A 12,831-nucleotide genomic window follows, 5' to 3' on the forward strand; every position below is an offset into this window, starting at 1 on the left:
CGGAGGACTCCCGGGTCCGCCTCTGGCCAGGTGATGCCGGGCGGAGGCCTAGGTGCTTGAACCTGGGGAGCAGACAATTGTTCTGCTACAGTGCCGACCAGGGGCTGGTAAGGAAGTCTGAGTCTTTACTGTCTCCCTTCCCTGTCCAAAGGTCATTTGCGCTTTTCGGTCTCGGACGAAAGGACACTGTGGAAAGGAAGGCGCGGGTCATTTTCAGAGGCTCTGCAAAGGACGGGCCGCCTACCGGGAGTGGAAATCCTTAATTACACCCTTCTGCCTCAGAATCCGTCTTCCCGGCAGTGTCTTGCACTCCCACCTCCTCGGGTGACTCAGCTGACCTGCAATGCCCACCCTACGGAAGATCAAGAAAAGTAGTTTTCTAAGAAGGTTAGAGGTTTGATTACACAGAGAAGTGTTTCCACTTAAGTCCAAAGCAATTACCCGCCCCCTCCCCCAGGGCCGCCTCCCCGCCATCCGCGGCAGAAAAGGACAGACCCCCACACACGTACCCCCGCACTTTGTTGGTGCGTGTGAATTTCAAATGGCGCAGTAAGTTCATTAGTGTTTGCAATCAGCTGCGGGCAGACCCGTCATCAGAGCCGAAAGCCGGCAAGAGCCATTCATCAGCGTGAAGTGTTATTCACGGATGACCCCTAAATCACGGCGAGAGTAGTCGAGGCACTGATTGGTCACAGCATGGGAGCCTCGGTGCTTTCCCGAACCCGACGCGGCCGGGAGGAGGGAAGGAGGGAGGGGCGGCGAACGTGGTTCAGTCCGGCAAATCCCATTTGACAGAAAAAGGCAGTAAACGGGGAATCTCTTTTTTTGAATCAAGAAGAAGAAGAAATAAAGTACCTGTCATCTTGACAAGTGGCGGAGCGGAGGAGTCAAGGATTATAAATGATCACAGCCAGGTCCAGCTCGCCCCGTGATTGGGCTCTCCCGCGATCTGCACCGGGAGAAGCGCATGGTAGGCTCCTCTCTTCTCCTCTCCTCCTCTCCCTCGCACACTCCCGCGCACACACACACACACACACACACACACGGACACGTGTACGCGCCCGGGCTCGGGCACACTCGGCCCGGCGCGTCCCCCGCCGCACAATTACGGTCCTGGATGCCGCTCCCCGGCCGGGCGTCCCGCGGGCCTCCTCACCTCGCCCTTCTCGCCTTCCTCCTCCCTCGCCTCCCGGGTCCTCCCGCTCGCGGGCCGAGCCCCGAAAACTCCGGCCCGGCCTGGTCCGCCGCCTTGGAGGAGGCTGGAGGGGCCGGCGGGCGGGGAGAGGGGGAGCGCGAGGGAGAGAAAGAAAGTGAACTCATTGGCGCGCCGGCGCCCTCCCCTCCCGCGTCCCGGGGCCGCGCGGCCGGGGGCGGGCAGGGAAGGAAGTTGTAACACTCGCGCCCCCTCCCCGCCCCCGCCCCGCCGGCGCCCGCTCCCCGCTCCCTCGGCGGGGCCCCCCTCCCCCGCGCCCGGCTCCTTTGAATTTGGCCCGGCGCGGTGTGCGCGCGGCTCGGGCGGACGCGGCGGCTGCTGCGGGGGAGCGAGCGGGCGGCGCGGGCGAGCCGAGCGCGGTAAGTGCGGCGCCGCCGCCGGCGCGCCCTCCTTCCTTTCTGGGGTCCTAGTGCCGGGCCGCGGCGCCGGGAGCTGGCGGGCGCGAGCTGGGACGGCGCGTGGCCCCGGGAGGTGGCGGACGCGGGGGCATCCTCCTGGCGCGCGGATTCTCTCCGCGGTCCGGCCTCCCCGTCCCCGCCCCGACCTCGCGCCCGCCACCTCCGGCCGCCGGCTCAGGTGGGAACTTCGCCGGCGCCTCTCGCCCGGGGAGCCAGGCGCCGCGCCCCCGTACTGGGGAGCCCCGGGGTCCCTGAGGAAGGCAGTCCGGAGGCTGGGCGCCCGGTGGGGGCGGGGAAGGGGAGCCCGCCTGGTCCTCTTCGGCCCCCGATGTGTGGCGGGGCCCCGCGTCCTCTGCGGGGGCGTCTTGACAGGATCCTAGGGGGCTTCCAGCGAGCGGAAAGCCCTGGGATGTCACCGTTTTCCGGGGCAGGCAGGGGAGAGAAGGCTTCTGCAGCGACCAGGGAGCCAAGTTGAAAAGGAGTGAAGGAGGGAGAGTGCGGGGCGAGGGGTAGCGTGGGGAGTGGTGGATCACGGCTGAAACTTGATCGGGAAACTCTGGATGGGGTTGGAAACACACACAAAATATCCTGAGCTGGGCGTTTCAAAAATTACGAATTTATGAGCCTGCAACTGAGATTCTAAGTCCCTCTCGTGTTTTACAACTGATTACAAAGAGCTTCATATATTTTAGGTTGAGGCGGGTTGTGTCTGATTGATCTTTGCTGAGCATCTTACTATGCAGCTTGGATTCCATTCTTACTGCCTCACCTTTAAGGTGGCTGGAGTGGTAACTTGTTAATTTTTATTGTAGAGAGAGGGTAACAAGTACTTGTACCGTGTAAATACATCACATACGTGTTTCCCGAAGTCATTATGATTTGGAGGTAGAGAAAAGTTTCCAGGTACGTGTGAGGAGGTGCAATGGAAATGAAAGACTGAGAGCTGTCCTAGACTTTTTACAGGGCCCCAGACGGCTGGGATGCCCGAGAACAGGACTGTCTCTTTATCATGCTCTATTTCTTATCTTCTGACAATGTATTTTGTCAAACATTGGTAGACTCTGGCAGAATCCACTGGGTGGTCTTTTCACTAGAAATAGAAATATGTTGAGGCATTACCTTTCTCTTCTCTTGTCAAAAGAAAAAAGGTGAATATGGCATCTCTGCAAAGCTTGGAAGAGTATCCCAAAAGATGGTATTGTAGCTGAACAGAACTTGGTGATTTGATCCCTTAGTGAATTTCTTTAAAATAATGACGCATATCCCTTTTTCCCCACTGCCTACTTGGAGAAGTATTTGTGACCTTTATGGTATTAATATATTGAGAACAGACTGACTTTAGAATTAAGAGCAACTGTGTAATAATAATTATCTATTTTAATATTTCAATTAAAACAAGATTTTATAAATTCAACAATCTTGCTTTGTGCATTCCTTAATACACTTTTAATTTTCTAAAACTTCGAGCGTGTATATCTTAATATATAAAATTCTTGTATGAGCCCTGAAAGTTTGGATTTGTAATTCTAAATGCAGAGTAAATATTTAATTCTTGATCTAAGAGTGAGAGGTTAGTTCAGTAATAAGACTTGCTAATCCCACTTTAAAATGTCATGGCATTCACAAATTATTCCTAAATTCTTCAAAGATAGGAGTTTATAATGAGTTTAGTTATTCTGTTGTGTATTTCAGGATTGTCTGTATCTCTTCCTGTTGCATTTCCCTTAACAATCTTGTTCTTTTTTTCTTACATGAATTTTATTATTCCTCTTAATCAAAGATTTTTTTCTAGTAGTAAACAAACATATCTTATGTTAAATAACTTAGAAAAGAATATATAGTTAGAAAAAGTAGTTCAAATCAAATACACATTTTACATGCACTGCACATTTTTTATGAAAAATGTAGTTATGCTAATCACCATGCTAATGTTTATATATTTGGAAAACTCTATGAACCCCCTGTGCCAATAGCTTTATGTTAGCAACCTATGCACCCTAATGAGGATTACTTGATTATTGGAAATAAAGCAGATAGATTTATGGGACTGTGACTAGTTATTCCTCCAAATGGGATTATTTTGCATGGCTGTGTTTATTTTCTAGAAAGATATTTTAGGTAAATTATTGAGGCTTTTCTTACTATGATTCGGTAGGCGTGTCATCAGTCTTTTGGTTAGAAAAGGGAACCTGCCTTATTAGGGTGAAGACAAAGAAAGATAAGGATGCTTATCTTTGAATAAAAAAAAGCTCCTAAAGAGAGTGAAAACTTTTAAACTTATTCAGAAAGAAAACCTAGCTAAACAGTAATGATCCAATTAGTAAGTTCAAGCTACTCTTTCTTAGCTTTGCTTCTGGGAGCCAAGAGTCATTATTCTCTTTGTAAAGAGTCAAGCAAAGAAGATAGCAGGAAGAAGTGCGTGGCTATCGTTGTAAGTAGAGTGACCTGTCAGAAATAACTGAATCACCGTTAGGCTGGGCGTACAATAAATGATGTTTTTGCAATAGCTGTTAATGTATGTTTGGAAATGCTGAAGTTTATCCTACCTATAGGGATACTAGGGAATAAGTTCAGAGCATGGTCATTGTCTGATATAAAAGCCCAACAAAGCCAAGTTTATTAGTTTATTAATATTGGTTATTTAAATAAATGCATGTGCCTCCTTTTTATTAAACTTTATTTTACCCTGTAAAAATTTGATTTCTGGATGGTGGTTGAATATCATCCAAGTTTTATATTTATTTGAATCAGTGTGTTCAGCAGCTGTGATGAATTGTCTGCCCTTTTCTGGAAGCTGTGCTGTGGAAACCTGTTAAGCATGTTGAATTACACATTGCTCGTCTACCCCGTGTTTCGTTTGATAGTCAAATATCCATTTTGACTTTGAGGGCATACTTTCTTTACTTAGGCTGAGAATATGAGCAAAGAATATAATAGTTTGCCACCAAACGTTTACTGTGGTCCATAACCAATTACATATTCCTTTGAATGTCTAGTTGAAGTTAGTGTTGTGTTCATGGTTGCCTTATAAAGTGAAATGATAGCCCGTAGAAAAATTGAACACATGCATTCGGAGTAAAGTCTGTTGAAAAGATAACACAATAATACGTTATTTAAAAGTTTCAACAACTAAGTTTTAAAAATTGTTTTACATAAGCTTCTTTTAGAATACATTTAAAACTTATTTTTGGAAACATCAGCTGGTTTAACAGACCTGATGGAAATTTTGTGCTTCAAAATAAAATAAAATAAAATAAACCTTAGTCTGAAAACTAATTGTTGTGTCTTATAAAACCTGATTTATTTTATACTTTTTTATACCAAGCATTACCATTATGAAGCTCTCCTTCTAATTGAGATTAATGTTTCTGAGCAAAGAAGTGGTTTGGAGGGCTGCATTCATTTTGAGTGCTGTTGTAATCAATTTTAGATACAGCATTCCACAATGGATCAGTTTGCATCTAAACCTGCCTTATTATGTAGAATTAACTTGTTGGTGATTGATAGTAATACTTCTCCATCTTGAAAAGTCATTTGTTTCCAAACAAGTGTGATGGCTAGTATGAGTTTCAAAAGATTGCTTCTCATAATTAAAACATCCTATTGGGGACCTAATTTGAACTTTTTCTAAGAATTATATAAAACATGAGGAAGCAATTCATTAACATATATTCAACTCAAATAGCCTATTTTCCCAAAATGCAATATGCCTCAAGGCATATTTTCTTGCCCATCAAAGGATTCTATGGCCTTTTGAGTCATTAATAGTAATCGTAATCCATCTAGGTTATGTCCTTTTTTGTTTGTATTAACATTCTAGTTCAGTTTTTCAGAGATTTGTTAGAATATTGGATGGACCTCTTGTGCATGTGTTGTAACTTTATTTCATAAGACAGTATAATCCTGACAATGAAAGATAATGCATGTGGAGGTAATTCCTTAATGGAAATGTGGAGAGATGGTGAATGTTATCATCCCCACTGTGATATTTGCATTTGTTTCTTATTTGTACCTGGTCAGCTTTGGTTTTATCAGCTTTTAAGTCTCTTCTGAAAGACCGCGTTAAGATTTTCTTGGGCTTTGGTCCATATTACATTGTGATACATGTTGTCCCAATCAAATAAAAGATTAGGAGCACAGAATATAAGATTAATATAGATTAGCATTCTAATATATCCATAGTATATCCATATGTATCAACATATATCCATATATGTCAACATATATCCGTAGTATATATGATTTCTAAAGAAAGATGTAACTGCTTTCTAGTGCATGTAAAGTTCCCACAATGGCATTACTCATTACTTTCAGGAAGGAAAAAAACTTGATAAGAACTATGTATCTTTATTTTATTCTCTGTAATGATAGATTCTTGGCATTGGATTGGTGTTTTTCCAGCTTAAGACATCCATTTAAAATAGTTTTAAATGCTAAAATAATGCAGTTAAACTACCATTTTCAAAATGTTATTTTACACAAGCACTAGAGTATAAACTATCAAAATGCAGAAACATGCCCTGAGATACATAGATGCTTCGTATACTGAAACTACGATAGGATTCATTCTTTTGAAGGAATTGCGATAAAATTTTCTGTAGTTTTGGTTAAATAACCCAGGTGATTGCCTAGTTAGAACAGCTACATGGAATTTACTAAAAATAGTGATCTACTCAAACCCATGTCTTTCTATTTTAAATTAGTCACTGCAAATTAATGTCAGTATCATAGAATGAACTCATAAGTCATATGAGTAGATGATTGAAACCATATCATGTAATAATAATAATAATAATAATGAGATTTTACTTCCCTGTTGATAACTTTGTTGGAGTCTTAGAAGAGCTAGGATCGGGTGGCACTGACTTTTCAAACAAGTTTGTGATAGGTGGCAGTCTTAACCGAGTTCCTTGACTTCCTTCAGAAAATAGGTAATTCTTATATGTTTAGGAGCATGTGTGGAGTGAAATGTAGCATAACACTAAACTATGCTTATATTCTCTTTTGTAAGTTTAGGAGTTAATCATTACTTATGGAGATGTGGCATTTATTACTATTGTTATTTACGATTTGACCCACATTCATAGTTCTGTAGTTTGTACTAGAGCATGCAAAAACACAGTGATACCTTCTGAAAATATTGTTTTGGGGAAGTCATAGTGCCTGTATTCACAATTGCATTTCATGATATAAAATTGTATCATTTATAAAATTATATAAAAGCCGTGGGATACAAAAGTCATTGCGTTTGTTGATAGTGTATTCTCAAATATTGTGGAGTAGTTTTTACTTCTGTTAGAGTAGTTGGGGAGAGGTGGAGATAATGTGATTTGGTTGCCCTGGGATGGGATCATATTATTTAATATTAACCAGCTATTTTATAACTAGATCTACTTGGTGTCTGCCTCAAAAACCAAAAAGAGATAAAGGAAGGAGGAAGGGAGGAAGAAAGGAAAAGAGGAAGGGAGAGGAGTAAGAGAAAGAGAGCGAAAGGGGAGAAAATAGGAAAATGAATATCTTTTATAATGAGTGATGGTCCTTTGAGCATTTTCTGTGTGTAGCAGGGTGTGTGACAGGAAAAGCAGACTAAAGGGAACATTTTGTCATTTAATTTAATTGGGTAAGTACAGAAGAAAATTAACTTGTAAATTTTTTCACTTTTAAATATATGTATTTTCAATCCCTGCAGGAGAATCAGAATATCAGTTCTTAAAATTAATCCAAGACATTCCAAATATTGTATACAGTTGCTTATATTGATGGAAAAAAGAAAATGTTCTAACAGCTCTATTTTATAGGCATGCTTGCTTTGTTCATGAGACTGAAAATCAAGTTATAGTTTTCTATACAGAGACTTAAAGAAAAACACACAACTCTGATTATTTAAAAAGACCATTTAGGAGGTAACTTACAAAGGCCACTTACCTTTAAAGATACAGCTCTTAATGAATATATTTTAGTCATTCTTTCCTTTATTTAATTACTAGTAATATTTGCTAGAATTCTTATGCTAATCTCTCTTCAGGTTGCCATTACTTAGAAAGAATTAACAGCTTGGTAGTGAGTGTCTTCCTTCAGTCCGATTCCGTAGCACCTCTGAGTGTAGTAGCTGTCTATGAAGATAGCAGCACACTCTGAATAAGAGGGTGACGTGGATTTGTGGCCCTCTGTGCCCTCCCCCAAACAGAAAAGCTACTTTTTTATTAGAATGCATTATTTCCTCTTGAGTTAAATTATATTTTGTGACTAGAATTGTTGACCCCCCTCTCTGCATGAGGAGGTGTCTTTTTTGACGATAGGGGCGTTTCCAAAGAAGAGGTCCTCACTCAAGAGTGTCTCCAGCATCCTATCGTGTCCAGCATGTGGCTTCTATACTGGGATGGTATCTTAGGAGAGTTTATGTTCTTGGGCTACATACTAGAAGGTACGTTATGCAGACAGTGAAAAGACAGGATTGAATTATTAGAATATACTTTACAGGGAGAAATGCGTGAAGCGTGTTCAATACTTTGCATGAAGCATGTGCAAATATATGAATATGAGATTATGTTTATTTTGGTAAAAAAGTACGCTATTGAAAAGTAAACTAATTGTTTATTTTCAGTCTACCTAATGTTCTTTTTAAAGAGTAACATCTATTCTAATACTTTTTATCAGAGAATTTGGAATTTGTCCACATGTAGGTAGAAAAAAATTGGCAAGGGACTGGTTCTTTTAAATAGCTCTTAAGAAAATTGGCACAGAGCTTGCCATTTGAAATAATTATGAAAACCAGGGGAAGACAGCTGTAACTTTTATTTTTTTCAGAATTTATAATAACTTACAGTTAAAGAAAGCTATCACTCCTATAGTTCTTGAAGAATAAATCTATGACTTTTTTTCTCTTAGGAGCAAACAAAACAAAACAAAACAAAAAACAAAAGCATCTTGGACAGCATTATTACATTTTTCTATATTTATAAGCAAAAATGAAATGAATATTTACAACTAAAATTTTTTCACTTAAATTTTGTGTAATGATGAGAATAGTTAAGTTTAGGTTAAAATACTGCAAATAATAAAAACTAATCTAGTAATCTAAGTACATATTATAGATAAGTGATGAACTATAATATTGCAAAGAAATAAAAACTGTAGTATACACAGCCATATTTTGTCTCTTGATTGTCACAAAAATAAGGCATTCTTACAAGGATATGGCTGAATTTTATGATGGTATCAGTAACAGTGAGAATAAGTTGATGCAATGAAAATAACTGAAATGTTATTCCTCATCTTTTAGCTAATACTTTCAGAAAATTCCAAAATAATTAGAAAAGCTCTTGAAAATAATGAGACCTACTAGGAGAAAGAAAGTACATTTGTTGCCTTACAGAACTATTAATGAATTTAATAGTTCAGAAAGGGGTTCAGAAAGGGGTGAAAGCTGAAGAGAACCTCTGCCAGGATGTTATCCTTCAAATTTAAATAGAACAGACATTTTCTATCTATAATACATTTATAAGTTGATATTTCTGCTTTAAATTTCAACATGTTTTTCTTCTATGGAGCTACTAACATATTTAACATTTAAAATAAATTTTAATTTAAACAAAAATTAAAGTTGTTACTTGTATGTAAGGTATACCTGTCAAACCAGAAATGAGTCCTTACTTTTAGAATAATTTTTATGCTTCCTTATATTTTTTCTTTCCAAATATGAGTAGAATATCCTATCATGTTTTTTGTGATTAAAAAAGTAAAGCAAATTAGTCCTCAATTGTTACTTTATCCTAGAATATACAATCTCTGAATGAAAAGACTCTGGCACTACAATTTTTTAATAAACAATATTGGTATGTTAAGCTGATTTGCCAGTAAGATTTTTTCTTCGATTTTTACTAATTTAAAAAATTACATGTGTGACAGGGACTTTGAGTCAACACTTTACTAAAGATAAAGTACTTTAAAAATTTAAAGTTTTTTATCCTGTGTTTTGGTTGTGATATAATTTTCTATATTGTTTTAATTAGTGTGATAGTAGATGCTACAGAATTTGCTTAGTGTTGTAACTTAAACCAAAGAAAAAAGATGTAATTTTAAGTAGTAAATTTATTTTAAAAATTCTTCCTGTAAAAATTTGAAGCGCAGTACCTTTTAGTTAAAAGTGCAGTCTCAAACAGAAAAGACCTAATTTTATATATTTTGAGATTCAAATATTGATTTACTAAAGATGTGTATAAAGAAACCCTAATAATTTAAATTATCTGCACTTGGGCTTTTATCTTTTATATGTTTCAGGGGACTTCAGATCTTTCTTTATACTGGTAATATGATTTAGAACCCATAAATAAAGAATTAAAAAATATTAGTAATCAAAACATACACTAACTGAAGTCTGTTTAAAGGGAGCCTAAAAAAGAAATAAGATGATCCGATAAATCTGGTGTTCCAAAAATTATAAAAATACCTTAATTTAATGAATATTACAGTTTATGTAATTTAGATACTGGGAGAATATCATGAATATACAATATGTAAAATCCATACAGATAACAAAAAAGTTATTACAAATGTGAAAGATGAATGATACATCTTTAGTCACACAGCATGAATGCATTTGCAAAACAAGTGTCAGATTTTAAGATACATCAATTCTTGGTATTCTGGTTTAAGGTAATTTCAATAAAACTAATACAATCTTGCATTTCATTCAAGTACAATGTTAGGAACTTCAGTCAACCATCAGTATAGCCATGACAGAAGTCCATTTTCTCATTCTGAAAGTTTTCTGTAAAATCTGAGCCTTCAAATCTAGTTCTAGTTCAGCTCCACTATGCAGTTGTTTGATGTCTTGTGACAAATGAGAGATCTGAAGGAGAGGACCGAGTGCTTGTTCTATGAGATGCCGTCAGTTAATTCTTCTCACATTATCTGATGAAAGTAGCTTTTAGACACTGTATTGTACTTCAGATGGGAATCTTAACATATCAAGTTTGGTAAATTTTATATTGAGCTATCAGCAAAGGACAATGTGAGTTACTTAAACAAATCATGAATGTATCACGTATTTCATGTAAATGTGACGTAAGACGTGTGGATTGGTTGTGTAATTACCACTTCAACTTTAAAAAGCCTCTATAATTCACTTTAAAAATTTTAAATGTTGAGGAAAGTGAAGTATAAATAGTTCATAGTCTTGGAAAAATGTTACTAATGTAAGCCTCGTAGGGATTTTTTTTTATTATTTTATTTTTATCTTTTTAAAAACAATGATACCTTCTAATGTAATTTTTATCACTTAATTTTAAGTCTGGAGCATAACCAGTTGATTTAGGAATCGATATAAATTATTAATGCACATTATGCTTTTTTCTTTTTTTTTCCTTAAAAGAAAGATCTCAAAGGCTTTCAGGATGAGGTTCTGATTCTTTTACTATTAAGAATTGTTGGTATAAATGGCTAATTTTGGTGGAAGAGTGTTACGTAGTTTTTAGGCCCTCGTTATTACTTTTAAAAGAATAGCCCATCGGGGATAGGAAGCTTTGTGGATAAGCTGCCACTCTTTGATGAAGGATTATACATTCTCCCCTGAGTCTGTGATCCCAGAATCTGTTACACAATAGTTTTATCAAGTAGCGCTAGACTAGCTGGCTATCATTTCATGTTTCTTTAAAAAGTTAATTGGTTTCTTTCCTAAATCTAATATTTGTATAGAATTTTAGTCTAAATATATGTTAGGTATTAATGGATTCAGTGAAATGCAGAGGTTACTATTTTGATGCTTGATAATGAAGCCAGATTATCTACTGAAGAATGCTTTTCCATTTATGCCAGATGACCAGTGCACTGATTCTTGTGGGGTACTCAGTCATTTAAGTGGTGTACCTCCTCAGTACAGTCTGCAAAGTCCATGGCCTGATGCAAGTTCTCTGTAAGCTTTTCCCCTTGTTAATAATATTGAAAGCAACTTGAGAAGAAAATAGTGACATGTAAAAATGAAGCCATCATATATATGAGGGTTAGTTAATTTTCTCTGAACGTATATGTAATACACGTGTATGTAATACTGAGCATATTATAGCTTGCTTTGGTCATGGATTTTAAAAAAGAAAATGAAAGGGCATTATATTATGTGAGTATATCCCCAACGTGTAATGAAAAATTGTTTGCACAGCATAAGAGTTTGACGAAAATGTGTCATTCTAAGGAGACCTCTGTTTTTTTGGTCCAGTAAATATATTGAAAATGGAAAATTAAGTGGTCAGATTACATAATTGTGTTTATATCAGTTTTCATTTAGTCAGTGTCAATCAAATACAAGACAATTGGTTCTGTTCAAAATTGGAAAATACCAGGTATTGGCTAATTGAGTCATTTTACTTGTAAAACACAAGTAATGCCACATAAAAAAGCATAATTTATTGTGGAGAATTAATTTTCCTTAATAAATGGGCTCTTATTTCTGAGGCTACAAGCTTCTAAAAGTTTTAAAAGAGTAGTAAAATTCACTATAAAAATTGCAAAGTGAGGGAATACAGTAAGTTTTTCTACAGTATAAATAATTCTGGTGTCTGTGTACTTATTGAAACATACAATCAACTTCAAAAGATGGCTCTTTATAATTGTCACGTTTCTGTTCTGCGTCATCTTCTCAAATAGTTTATATCTATAATAAAGATATATGATACTAAAATTATTTTCTGTTCTTCAGTATTTATAATAAGGAAACTATAAGGTTATTTTATGATCAATTCACTGTGACAGTTGATTATTCAAGGCTTCATCAAGGACTCTAGACTTTCATAATCTTTCATAATTGGTGTAAATGGAATGTTAAGAAATAAATAATACTGCCTAGAAATGAGCTAGATGTAACCAAATTTCAATTATTTTATGAGATTTTTAGAAGAATAATAATTTAAATAAGACCTTCAAACATTTTAGGTAAATAATATACAAATTTTGAATTTATTGCTAGTAAAACACAAAGTTTAATACATATCTTAAATCATTGCCTGGTCGAGAAACATTACTCATCATTTATTATTTCAGATTCTTGAAATATATGTGTTTCAATTTAGAGTTTAGAAGTAATACAGATTAAGGATTTTGAAAAGCAGGTTTTCCTTCCATCTTTCATCAGCTCTGTAGCTGAACCCTCAGAATCCCTTTCTTCATTATTCTAAGCCACTATCAGATTCTAATCTTTGCTGTCTCCACAGCTGTTTGAGGATTTTT

The 12,831-nt window shown here is 37.5% G+C and overlaps 1 protein-coding gene across 8 annotated transcripts in view; it reads left to right on the forward strand.

Moving 5' to 3' along the window:
- Positions 1-833: 833 nt before the first annotated feature.
- Positions 834-12,831, forward strand: part of TENM3 (teneurin transmembrane protein 3) — a 651,439-nt gene continuing 639,441 nt past the window's right edge. For 7 of the 8 annotated variants that reach the window (XM_063664302.1, XM_063664304.1, XM_054484271.2 and 4 more), the window contains exon 1: positions 834-970. The gene's annotated coding sequence lies outside the window, so the exon portion shown is untranslated. Of the gene's footprint in view, positions 971-1,443; positions 1,573-12,831 lie in introns of those variants that run through there. The other variant, XM_063664303.1, reaches the window with a different exon arrangement.

The sequence above is a fragment of the Pongo pygmaeus genome, chromosome 3 (assembly GCF_028885625.2).
Source record: "Pongo pygmaeus isolate AG05252 chromosome 3, NHGRI_mPonPyg2-v2.0_pri, whole genome shotgun sequence".
Lineage (NCBI taxonomy): Eukaryota > Metazoa > Chordata > Mammalia > Primates > Hominidae > Pongo > Pongo pygmaeus.